This window comes from Danio rerio, chromosome 13, assembly GCF_052040795.2.
Source record: "Danio rerio strain M-AB ecotype USA chromosome 13, GRCz13ab, whole genome shotgun sequence".
NCBI classification, from domain to species: Eukaryota; Metazoa; Chordata; class Actinopteri; order Cypriniformes; family Danionidae; genus Danio; species Danio rerio.
This window is the reverse complement of record NC_141033.1, coordinates 7,632,501-7,646,138: the sequence shown is the minus strand read 5'-3', so window position 1 is coordinate 7,646,138 and position 13,638 is coordinate 7,632,501. Positions and strand designations below refer to the sequence as shown.

General features: G+C 34.8%; 1 protein-coding gene and 1 long non-coding RNA gene across 3 annotated transcripts in view; one reads left to right on the top strand and one right to left on the bottom strand.

The window, feature by feature from the left end:
• LOC137487363 (uncharacterized) overlaps nucleotides 1-13,638 on the top strand; it is a 56,020-nt gene that overhangs the window by 21,829 nt on the left and 20,553 nt on the right. The gene's annotated exons all lie outside the window — the stretch shown is intronic.
• LOC795051 overlaps nucleotides 1-13,638 on the bottom strand; it is a 43,474-nt gene that overhangs the window by 16,244 nt on the left and 13,592 nt on the right. Inside the window, 1 exon segment of one of the 2 annotated variants that reach the window (NM_001327856.2) lies at nucleotides 10,661-10,763. The exons of the other annotated variant lie outside the window; for it this stretch is intronic. The gene's annotated coding sequence lies outside the window, so the exon portion shown is untranslated. 2 annotated transcript variants of the gene reach the window in all.

Sequence of the window (13,638 nt, the reverse complement as noted above, 5' to 3'; positions counted from 1 at the left end):
TATACAAAATTTATTAGCTGTTTTGATTTTTTTTAATTAATTGTAGAGTCAGTGAGGGATCCATTTTGTTTGAGCAAAACTTCAGTGTCTACAAAAGATGGCAGAGCCATAGACAAGATTTATGTGTGCAATATTTCCCGGCACATGTTCCCATGGGATCCAAACAGTCTACCTGCTTCTGTTGCTTCCTGTAAAGTGAAGCACTGTATTGATCTGAAGGGGTAGACTTACACAGCCAGCAGAACAACCAACATGAAAACTTGTGCTTCGATAGATCCGAAAGAGAACAGTGAAACTAATATGTTTATAAATATCTTCAATTGTGGTATCATTAGAAAAATAATTGTATAAATTCTGCAATAACTGCAGGGTAATAAAGTAAAAGTAGCTTCATGGCATGAATAAATTATTCTCTTATGCATTTCCTTAGCTTAAATACTGTGAATACCAGTAACAATAATACTTTTATTACCTTCTTCCTTCTGAGAAGGAATTCATTTCTATTTTCTCATAACATAATGCACTTAAAATAAAAGGATCATAGGTGCATGCTGTGCACATTTACCATGAGCCTCCTTCTGCCCTGTCCATTAACATGCACTTTCCTGTAAGCACTTATCCAGGCATCAAGAATAGCAGTGAAGCACATTGATTTGTGTTTATGTATGCTACAGCATGTAGCACATGAACACTGCTCTCCAAAAAGTAGTACACTTGGTTAAATTCAACCCAAACTTGGGTTAAATCTGAATATACACAACTGGTTAAAATTTTTTATGTAAAGTAAATTTAACTTTGGGTGACGTGGTGGTGCAGTAGGTTGTGTTGTTGCTTCACAGCAAGAAGGTTGCTGGTTCGAGCCTCGGCTGGATCAGTTGGGGTTTCTGTGTGAAGTTTGCATGTTCTCCCTGCACTCTGGGTGCTCTGGATTCTCCCATAGCCCAAAGATATGAGGTACAGGTGAATTGGGTAAGCTAAGTTGTCCGTAGTGTATGTGTGTGAATGAGTGTGTATGGATGTTTCCCGGAGATGGATTGCAGCTGGAAGGGCATCTGCAGCTCAAAACATAAGCTGGATAAGATGGCGGTTCATTCCACTGTGGCAACCCCAGATTTATAAAGGGACTAAGCCGAAAAGAAAATGACTGAATAAAATTTAACTTTACATATTTAAGCTTGGCTTTATTCGTATTTGACCCAAATGTTGGTAGAAACTATATAGCTCTTGGATGTTGATCCTACATATTTACAATTTTTAAACATCATAAAATCTAAACTTGAGATTTCACCATGGTGAATTTGTAAGAACATGGTGAAAGCATTTACAGCTAACGGAAAAACGTAAATAAAAAACAATAATACACAATAAAGATTTATTAAAGCGAGTAGACTGCTCTACTTCGCAGGTCTTTGTTGAGGTTAAATGCTGTCAATGATCCAGCTCAATGCTATTTTGAGAAAAATCAATGTCATTAATCTATCATGTCAATATTGCACAAGTGTAATCCACAATTAAAGGCACAATATATATGTTTTTTAATTAACATGTTCAAAAATAATGGTTGTGTTCAGTGCTTCCGTCTACTGATGCTGTCACACTTCCTCGATTTCCGATTTGGATTTATTGAAACAGAGAAATGTCAAAGACGCTTCAATATGTTGTATATACTGCTCAGAGCAGCATTATAAAATAAACCCTAAAATGTATTTAGTATAATAAAACAGCGCTGCTTCTTCTCCATGTGATTACTTTGATCCAGACCTACATTTTTACAATCATGTTGCTGCACTCAAATATTTATTTTTTGCTGCTTGTTTAAACTACTTCTGCAAAATGTGCTGAAACAATTGAATAATTTTTTTTCAGTGTATTCTTTTCTTATGGATAAAGTCTTGTTTGTTTTATTTTAGCTAGAATAAAAGCAGTTTTTAATTTTTTAAAACCCGTTTTAATGTCTAAATTATTAGCCTCTTTAAGTAACTTTTTTTTCGATAGTCTACAGAACAAACCATCATTATACAATAATTTGACTAATTACCCTAACCTTCCTAGTTGAACTAATTAACCTAGTTAAGCCTTTAAATGTCACTTAGGCCTGTATAGAAGTGTCTTGAAAAATTTCATGGCAAAGATAAAATAAATGAGTTATTATTATTATTTTTTTATGCAAAAGTTTGGGCACCCCATGATAATATTCATAATTGCAGGTCATAGTTTGCTGCCCTTTAAAAAACTATTTCATTTGAATATATTGTGTACCCTATGGAAAAAGCAGCATTTCAGTTCTGACATAACATTTATTTAAAACATGTATTATGAATACATGTTTTTTTATGCTTCCTGCTTTGCTACTGTTCGGACGTCTTTGCCTACTGCTCCGCTCCTTGCACTCCTGCTTTTTTATTTTATAATCTATTTTTAACTTGAGCCTATCAGCACAGTGCTCAAACGAAACAGCTTGAAGATCAACATCAAATCTACAAACTTTCTGGAGTACAACTTTACTTTTATTTAGAGGAATTATCGTCTAAACAATCCTCCCGCTACCAGCTGCTTTCATTCCTGAGACGGGAAAACACGGCTGTGAAAATGGCTCTGGATCATATTGATTTGGAATCTCACTGCTGCACCAACTGCCACAAACTTTTACAAAAGATTGCAGTTCTTGAAACAAAGTTACTTGCGATCCAACCAGAACTGCCGAATTACACAGGACCGGTTCATCGTGGAGCCTCACAGCATTCAGCCGGTAAGCCCTATAAATCTACTCCAGCTACTGTTTTGAGAACAGAAAAACAGATTGAAACTGTTGAAAATCAGCGTGAACTATGGCATAAACAAGGTGCGAGACCAAAGGGTACTCGTGGGGTCAGATCACGAAGGTCATACGCTGCTGCATTAGCGTTCTCTACCCCAAATACAGCTCGGACTCAAATACAGCTTCAGAACAGATATGAAGTTTTGAGTAATATGGGTGAAGATTCCCCAAATGCAGTCAGACAGAGATCGCATGACTCAGCAATTAACTTTGCTCTGAACAGAGGCTCAAGGCCGACTAGACAGCGGCATTCTGCTCCGATCGCAACAGAGATAAGAACATTGATTGTTGGAGATTCAATAATCAAAAATTTAAGAAGCAGAGATACCATGACATACTGCTTTCCTCATGCTACAGTTTCTGATATAAATAAAGAACTTGAGAACATATTAAGGAAACATGAGACTGCAAAACGGATTATCATCCATGTGGGGAAGAATGATATTCGGAAGGAGCAGTCAGAACTGCTCAAGAGAGATTTCTGTGAGCTCTTGGAAACAGTTGAAAGATTGAAAATTCAGCCGTTCATCAGTGGACCACTCCCTGCAAGAGGGACAAATATGTTTTCAAGGCTCCTTGGTCTAAATGCATGGCTGCAGAAAACATGTAACATGAAAAGACTGAATTTCATCGACAACTTCAATCTCTTCTGGAACCAAAGACAGCTGTTTATATCAGACGGCCTTCATCCAAACAAGCTAGGTGCAAAAGTGCTGAAAGACAACATCCTCTTCTCCCTCCATCATCCATCAGCTGTGTATGCCACTGAACTGAATGACACACACACACCTAGCAAATGTCCGGATGATCACAGGAATTCAAATCAGCTCCTGAGTGGACTTGTGGCTGACGCATCCTACAAGGACAGAGATAACACCACGCAGCCACAACAACCGCCGATAACGGACAAACTGCTGTCTGCACCCTGCACACTGAGCTCAACACAGGCAGACTGTGATGCATCAGAACAGCATCAAGTCTCAGCACTCTTTGATGATCCCCAGGAAAACAGCCAGGTAAACATATCTCAGCAACCAGAAACCCCAGACCCACAGCCTCTGTCACCGGACACGTTCTCATTGTCATCTTGCTCGCCTCTCTTGGATTTTTCAAAAAAGATGGAGGAACTGGTGTGTGCTGGAACTAAACTCTCACACTCCATTGCTGCTAGCCCCCAGTTAGCAACCAAAAGTCAGCAAGCCACACGCCCATCTCTAAGCCCACCTCGCCCTACACCTAGGAAAGGCCTCAGGTCTTTGCGACAGCGCCAGGTCCCAAAAAACACCTCATCTTTAGCTGGTGAACTTAAAAACTGCCATTGATGTGTCTCGGGGGCCTGCTTAGGTAACAGTGTCTTTATCAGATGTTTACAGAACAAGCAGGAACCCAGTGTGTCTGTAGCTTTCTCTACGCAGATATGTGTCTTATTACGTGACAGAAAACCAAAGACTCTTTCAGACCGTATAGCAAATCATTCAAATCTGGTGTCTATTAAATGTATATCTGAGACTTCTGTAGTGAAAACGACTAAAACTGTTAAGTTAGCACTTCTAAACATCAGATCACTCAACAATAAGTCACTTTTAGTCAATGATTTTATCAACACAAATTGCCTTGATTTTATGCTTTTAAATGAAACTTGGCTAGATGACAGTTGTAGCGCAGCAGTTCTGAATGAAGCAGCTCCTTTAAACTTTGACTTTTTGAGTGTTTGCAGAGTTAATAGGAGAGGTGGAGGCATCGCTGCCCTGTTTAAAGATGTGTATGAATGTAAACAAGTGTCATTTGGTGACTATCTGTCTTTTGAATATCTGAGTATAGCACTAAAAGGGTCTCCACGCATCTTACTAATCATTATCTACAGACCTCCAAAATATTCTCCAGCTTTTATTGATGATTTTACAGAGCTTTTATCAATAGTAACATCTGAATATGATTATTTTAGTATTGCTGGGGATTTTAATATTCACATTGATAATCCAGAAATCAATGCTGTAAAAGAACTGATGACTGTTTTTAACACTTTTGATCTGACTCAGCATGTTCAAGGACCCACACACAATCGTGGACACACTCTTGATCTACTTATAACTAAGGGTTTACACATTTCATCGACTGTTGTTAAGGATGTGGCACTATCTGATCATTTCTGTATTTTCTTTGATATATTGATCACTCCAGCTATTAAAGACAGATCTGTCTCTGTCAGAAAGAGATGCATAAATGAGAACACTAGTGAGCAGTTTATGAAGGCCATATCGCTGGCACCAAGTATATCTGCAGACTCTGTTGATTCTCTCCTTGATTTGTTTAATTCTAAAATTGAAAATGTAATAAATGACATCACTCCTGTTAAAGTTAGGAAGAGAACTGGCAAAGAGAGAGTCCCTTGGAGAAACTCAAGAGCAGTCCAAATGAAGAAAAGACAATGCAGGAAAGCTGAGCGTATGTGGAGAAAGACGAAACTAGTAGTCCATTATAATATCTATAAAGACCGTCTTCAGGCTTTTAATGTGGAACTAAAAACTGCTAGACAGACTTTCTTTTCAAACCTTATAAACAACAATGTAAATAATGCTCGCACACTCTTTGCAACAGTAGAGAGGCTCACAAACCCCCCCAGTCGGATTCCCAGTGAGCTACTCTCTGTAAGCAAATGTAATGAATTTGCTAATTTCTTTACTGATAAAATCAATAATATCAGAAAGGCAATCAGCTCATCCAATCAGCCAAGTTGTGTCGATATCAAACAAACTCAACCACAACTTGAGAAGTCAGACATTATGTCTGATTTCATGGCAATTAACGGTAAAATCTTAGAAGAGATGGTGCAAATTATAAAAACATCAACCTGCAGTCTTGACACGCTCCCCACATCATTCTTCAAAACGGTGTTTACCTGTTTAGAAATGGATCTCCTAAAAGTGGTAAATGCTTCACTTCTATCAGGGATTTTTCCAAACTCACTTAAAACTGCAGTTGTTAAACCCCTCTTGAAGAAGAGCAATCTGGATAACACCCTATTGAACAATTACAGGCCAATCTCAAATCTCCCTTTCATTGGCAAAATCATTGAAAAAGTTGTTTTTAACCAGGTTAACAAGTTCTTAAACTTCAGGGGGTGTTTAGACAATTTTCAATCTGGTTTCAGAGCACATCACAGTACAGAGAGCGCTCTTATAAAGATAATCAATGATATACGTCTAAACACAGACTCAGGTAAAATAACAGTGCTGGTATTGTTGGATCTCAGTGCTGCATTTGACACTGTCGATCACAGCATACTTCTGGATAGGCTGGAAAACTGGGTTGGGCTGTCTGGGACAGTCCTCAAATGGTTCAGATCTTACCTTGAAGGGAGAGGTTACTATGTCAGTATAGGTGATCATAGGTCGAGGTGGACACCCATGACATGTGGAGTCCCACAAGGCTCGATTCTGGCACCTCTCCTGTTCAACCTTTACATGCTCCCTCTGAGCCAAATAATGAGAAAGAATCAAATCTCCTACCACAGCTATGCTGATGACACTCAGATCTACCTAGCCTTAGTGCCTAATGACTACAGCCCCATTGACACCCTCTGCCAATGTATTGATGAAATTAAAAATTGGATGTGCCAAAACTTTCTTCAGTTAAACAAAGAGAAAACTGAAGTCATTGCGTTTGGGAACAGAGATGAGGTTCTCAAGGTGAATGCGTACCTTGGCTCTAAAGGTCAAACGACAAAAAATAAGGTCAAGAATCTTGGTGTGACGCTGGAGTCAGATCTGAGTTTCAACAGTCATGTCAAAGCAGTCAGTAAATCAGCATACTATCATCTCAAAAACATAGCAAGAATCAGATGCTTTGTTTCTAGTGAAGACTTAGAGAAACTTGTTCATGCTTTTATCAGCAGCAGGGTGGATTACTGTAATGGACTCCTCACTGGTCTTCCCAAAAAGACAGTCAGACAGTTGCAGCTCATCCAGAATGCTGCAGCCAGAATTCTGACCAGAAGCAGAAAATCAGAGCACATCACACCTGTCCTCAGGTCTCTACACTGGCTGCCAGTTACATTCAGAATAGATTTTAAAGTATTATTACTGGTCTATAAATCACTAAATGGCCAAGGACCTCAATACATTACAGATATGCTCACTGAATACAAACCTAACAGATCACTCAGATCTTTAGGATCATATAAACTAGAAGTTCCAAGAGTTCAGTCTAAGCAGGGTGAATCTGCCTTCAGCCACTACGCCCCTTGCTGCTGGAATCAGCTTCCAGAAATGATCAGATGTGCTCCAACATTAGGCACATTCAAATCAAGACTGAAAACACATCTGTTTAGCTGTGCCTTTACTGAATGAGCACTGTGCTGCGTCCGACAGATCGCACTATTATGTTTTTCGTTTTCTTTTTCATTCTTTTATAACCTATTTTAACTCATTTTAATTTGTTTTTATCTGTTTTTAATATTTTTTATTGTCTGCATTTTATTTTCCTAAACTTGTCTTTTTTATTCCTGTTTATGTAAAGCACTTTGAATTGCCACTGTGTATGAAATGTGCTATATAAATAAACTTGCCTTGCCTTGCCTTGCCTAATCAACAGATGCAATGCAATTTAAATAATAATAATAAAAAAACAGACAGGTGCAAAAACTTTGGCACCCTAACAGAATATTGACATCAATATTGTGTTTGTTAAAATTTAATTTGGATTGTTAAATTCACCAGCCCTGTGGAAAAGAAGAAAAATAAATGTTTAAACTGGGTGTGTGACAGGTATGGTATGTTATGGGTTTTGCTTGAGGGAAAAAAATTCAATCAATCTTTTTTTTTTTTTTTTTGCTTTAATCCCAAGAAATGAGAAGCCCAAATTAACACAGCATCCCATTTATTTACATGTATTATATACTGTTATTTGCAATGATATTGGCAGTGGCTTAGGAAACCTGTAGCACACTGAATGTGTGCATAAAAGAGCATAGATTGGGGATGTATGTATCAGTTACTGCAAGATAAACTAATAGAGGAGTAGCAAATCTGTGGTTTTGATGTTATAGTGCAGATCAGCAAGTTTCAACAAGATTCCTTTTCTGGCTGCCGTTGTAGCTAAACAGGCTCAAGATGTTTTTTAGAGCTACAATAAAACATTTTAGTATCTCCCCAAAACCAACACTGCAAACAGGCCTAAACAAATCATTACCAGCACCTTCAGTATTTTTTTCCCTAAAAGCTTCTAGGCTAAAATAATTCCAGCTTCCTTAGAAAAATGCTTAATATTAAAAACAAAAAAAAAAAAACAAAAAAAAAAAAACAGGATAAGCAGTATCAAAGTACTAAAATTACTTGTCATTTGTTTTTAGGAATTACAGTGCAAATCCAGTAAAATAAAAAAAAAGTTACAGAAATAATGCATAAACTAAAATATATTAAATATTGCATTAATAATCATTTCATGTATTGCTTTAGAAATTATATTGAACCTGTGCAGAATAGCTGGGACCAAGTGGGTGACACATAGAATTTTAATTAAATTATTTTTTGCTTAATTAATCTAACTTTCCTATAGTGTTTCTAGTCAAAAGGATAGTTCACCCAAAAAATTAAATAAGATATGATATAAGATATAAGATATGTTGAAGAATATTGGAAATCTGTAACCACTGACATACATTAGATAAACTAATCCTACAGAAGTCAATGGTTATAGGTTTCCAACATTTTTTAAAAATATCTTCCTTTGTGTTCAACAGGAATAAAGAAAAAACTTGCTTTGCAACAAGTCAAGGGGTGGATAAACAATGACAGAATCTTCATTTCCAGGTGAACTATCCCATTGAGCCTTTAAATTGCACTTTAAGCTGAATATTAGTATCTTGCAAATATCTCGACAATAACAGAGACTTAATACATTTTTTAGAAATTAGTTGTTGAACATCTTATGTTTTAAATTGTGTCTATTTAACATGACTGGGGAAATTATTTGGAAAAGATTTGGAAAAATTACAGGAAAGCTAATAATCTTCAGTTGTGTTTGTGTGTGTGTGTTAGGGCTGCGCAATATATCGTTTCTCCGTCGATATCGCAATGTGCAAGTCTGCAATAGTCACATCGCAGGCATCTGCAATGTAGTTGGAATTATAAACATCACAGTTACAATAAAATGGAGTGCTGAATAAGTTGGTGTTTCATTCCGCTGTGGCGACCCCAGATTAATAAAGGGATTTAGCCGAAAAGAAAATGAATGAATGATACAGTGATTATTTCATTTCTGCTTCTGAATACTGTTTGACTCCCCAGAAAGTAATCAATAATTGTCTGTCTAATAATCTTTTGTCTGTTGTACTTAACTTTGTTTGTCATTTTTTTAAATGTTGTTTTAGAATCATACCAACTGATCCAAAACTACGAATTCTTTACAAGCTATTCAAGTCATCAGGTGAAATTACATTTGTATCACATTATATATCGCACTAATTGAAAATATTGTTTGTTTTTTCCAATATCGTGCAGCCCTGGGGTCCGATTTGGCAGATCCTGGATCTGTTAATCTTGATAACTGATCTCTGGCTAATTTGGTTCTTCAAACAAACTTGTGAATCAGATTAAAATGTCTGGATAAACTGATCTGAGATCGCTGCGTTTTTTGTGAGGGACTGATCTATCGATCCTCGAAATCATGATCAGCAATGCAACGATTGGCTGACGGCACAGCAGCGTAATGACATCATCTGATTAATATTCAATTATCCATTTGAGCAAAATTACATAAACTCATAGTAAACGAACAGCTTGTTAAATATGATATGCAATAACTTTACACCTTGTTGTGGGCTGCATGCTTGGCCCTTTCGTGTGTCAAGAGCAATTTATTTAGTTTTACAGTGGATTTTCCTTATTATAGTAGTATTTTTTTTTTTTAATCGCTGTAAAGAATAACTGGATGTTTACAAAAACATTTTGATATTGGTAAAGGCATTTGCAACTTTTGTAAAGCATCAAATCACTGTCATATCTGTCAAAACATGTTTATGACTGCATAAATGTATTATTGCTTTAAAAAAAAAAAAGTCACATATTGTTTCTATTATCATACACAAATTGTACCAAAGCGATCTAAAAAGTTCATATCAACAAGTTTTCTCTTTGCACCACCAGGTGGCAGGGGCAGATTGCATAAGTTTTATTAGTATATATATATTTTTAACTGAAATATATGTATAGTTTAAAAATATTAACTATTTTCCCAAGTGTATATAACTACTACTGTAAAATAGAAAATATCAGAATTCAGCACATGCTTTCAGTATTATCTTTGCTTAAACTGACCCGATTTAATCCTGTTTATATGAATTAAACCTGCTCCCGACCAGGTTTGAGCTACCAGAACTGTTGCTATGACAACAACTATCGGATCAGCTTTGAAGAACAAAATGATCCTGGATCGTGTCAAATAGTCAATAACCAAATCCAGCTAACTGAAGAGTTATAAATCAAAACCAAACCATGACGCACTCATTCCCGGGCTCATTTAGAAATATGTTTCCATTAAATCAGTTTCATACCTGTTAAAGAAGCTTCAATATCAATAACATATACTATTGCACAATTTATTTCTTCTACAACATATTAAATATCATATTACATGATGTGGAAGTGCAAACACATTCTGTGCACACATCTAAACAGCCTTAAGGAGTTTAATTCTCATTGCACAATGAAAGTAAAATAAGTAATAATTATTATAATGCTTAGTATAGGCAAAAACACGATGCCTGATGCATTTGAATTATATTAATGGAACCATTCTCTCCAGCTAAACATTAAAGCTTAACAATTTTTGGTGGGCACCTACCTGATCTGTGGTTTGCTTGGAGAAATATGTGTTTCACTGTATTTCAGGTAATATTACAGCGAGTGCACAGCATGCATTGACAGAACTGCCTGTGGGTAGTTATTAGTTTTAGTTCTGAAGATGAAGGGACCTGCCCTTTTTCTAGATCTCTAAAGATATGACACAACCCGGTTTTAGGGCTGTGGTTCTTGCTAATGCTATTGTGCTGAAAAACAAATATGAGAATGTGCAACAATGCTTGCATACAATCACATGGGAATATGAAGAAGAGAGGTATTGGGATTTTATAAGCAAAGAAGTGTTTATGTTCATCTGTCCTCTGTGACCAGGGAATGCTATATGGTTGTTTAGATTAAATTTGTGCTGATGGCAGTAATTATTAGTGTATGGTGCAGAATCCACGTCGACTGTTTTTCAGTGAAAGTTAATATGGCATTCAGCTGTCATTGTGTCAGGAGGCTGATGCCCAGATTGACAGGTTACATGACACACCTGTAACCTCATTTTAGTTTAGTTTGTTTTGTTTATTGGTTTAGTTTTGTTTGTTAATAAGTTAGTTTAGTATGTTAATTTGGTTTGTTTAGTTAATTAATTTAGTTTGTTTGTTAAATAGCTTAGTTTATGAGTTAATTTTGTTTGTTAGTTTGTTAGTTTAGTTTATTAGATTACTTTGTTTAGTTTAGTTTGTTAGTTTATTTAGTTTGTATTTTTTTTAATTAGTTAAATTTTTTTATTTCTTCATTTAATTCTTTAGTTATTTAGTTTGTTCGTTAGTTTGTTCATTAGATAGATCATTCCTTCGTTCATTCATTTGTTTGTTTATACTTTCATTCATCAGTTAGATTGTTTTTATTTTGTTTCTTCGTTAATTTGTTAATTTAGCTTATTAGTTTAGTTTGTTCATATATTTTGTTAGTTCGGTTGGAAAGATTAGTTTGGTAGTTAGTTTAGTTTGTTATTTTTTAAATTAGTTTAGTTTATTTATTTATATAGTTCTTTAGTTATTTATTTAGTTTGTTCGTTAGTTCGTTCATTGGTTAGATCATTCCTTTGTTCATTCATTTGTTTGTTAATACGGTCATTCGTCAGTTAGATTGTTTGTTTCTTTCTTTTCTATTGTTAATCTGTTTGTTTAGTTTATTAATTTATTGTGTTAGTTTATTCTGTTAGTTTGTTAGTAAGTTTAGTTTAGTAGTTAATTTAGTTTGTTATTTTTTAATTAGTTTATTTATTTATTTATTTAGCTATTTAGATATTTATGTAGTTTTTTGTTAGTTCGTTCATTAGTTAGATCGTTCCTTTGTTCATTCATTTGTTTGTTAATACGGTCATTCGTCAGTTGGATTATTTGTTTCTTTGTTTCTTCGTTAATTTGTTAGTTTAGTTTATTAGTTTAGTTTGCTAGTTTATTTAATTTGTTATTTCTTAGTTTTTTTAGTTTTAGTTATTTTTAGTCCTTTAGTTGTTTATTTATTTAGTTTGTTCTTTTATTAGTTAGTTAGATCATTTTTTTGTTATTTTGTTAGATAGTTTGTTAGTTATTTTGTTTGTTTGTTTGTCCGTTCTTTCCTTAGATTGTTACTTTAGTTTGTTAGTTCATTAGTTTAGTTTATTGTTTAGTTTAGTTTATTTTTTAGTTTGTTTAGTTTATTTATTGATTTACTTTGTTTAGTTATTTATTTAGTTCTTTAAACATTTATTTATTTAGTTTGTTCCTTTATTAGTTATTTCATTTGTTAGTTAAATTCTTTGTTTGTTCATAGTTAGTTTGTTAGTTTTTTAGATTTTTTGTTTGTTCCTTAGTTTGTTACCTTAGTTTGTTAGTTAATTCGTTTAGTTATATCATTTGTTTATTCGTTTGTTGGTTAGTTAGCTTGTTATTTATATTGTTTGTTCATTCATTTGTGCTTAGTTTGCTACTTTAGTTTGTTTGTTTAAAGTTAGTTAGTATGTTAGTTTAGCTGGTTGGTTGGTTGGTTTGTTAGTTTAGCTGGTAGGTTGGTTGGTTGGTTGGTTGGTTGGTTGGTTGATTGGTTGGTTGGTTAGTTGGTTGGTTGTTTTTTGTGCATTTGCTTGTTTGTTCGTCAAAAAATTGACTGTGTTGGTTTAGTTTAAAATTGAGCTGGATGAAGTAGTTATGATGGTAGTGTACAGTGGGATATGACTGCAGAATTAATAGAACATGCAGTTTTAATTGTGTTTTATTCAGACAATTACTATGTGGAGCTTGCAAAGTTGTCAAACTCATATAAACACAGCATGTGTTTGCGTGTGATTCAGGTTTTGTCTATGCTGTTCTGAAAAAATCCACCAGCAAGAGTAGTTATAGTTACACCCAAAATGTTTGAGGTTACAGGGACATTTTGTCCTCTTTAAGTTAAACTGCTTAGTATTTATATTGTTGTTTTCCTGAACATCTAAAATGCCCAAATGTTTACCATGAGAGTTGTATGGTAACATACCATCAACTGCTCTCAGAATAAAATTTAGGAATTCATTTTATCCTCACAAACATATCAGTGGCTTATTTAATGTTTATTTATTCCTCTTCCTGTGATTCCAATCCTTTAAAAGTTTATTAAATTTATTTTGAACAATGTTGGAAACAGACCAGTAACAATTAACATCCATGGGAAAAAAAAACAATATTATGAAAGTCAATGGTTACCGCTTTCCGACCTTTTACAAAATATCTTCTTTTTGTTAAACACAAAAAAAAAAAAAAAAACTCAAACAAGTTTGTGATAAGTGAAAGTTGAATAAATAATTACAGAAATACAATTTTTAGGGTGAACTGTACCTTTTACTGAGCTGGACACAAGTGCTACTTGAAAATTGTCAGAGGAATTCAGTGTTAAATTCATAAGAGTTACTCCCTAATCAAATATTTGCTCACAGGGTGCTGCTGTAAAAGTGATAAGAACTGTTTTAAGGCAAACTATTTTACAGTATGTATGATAATTATAGGAAATCCTGTA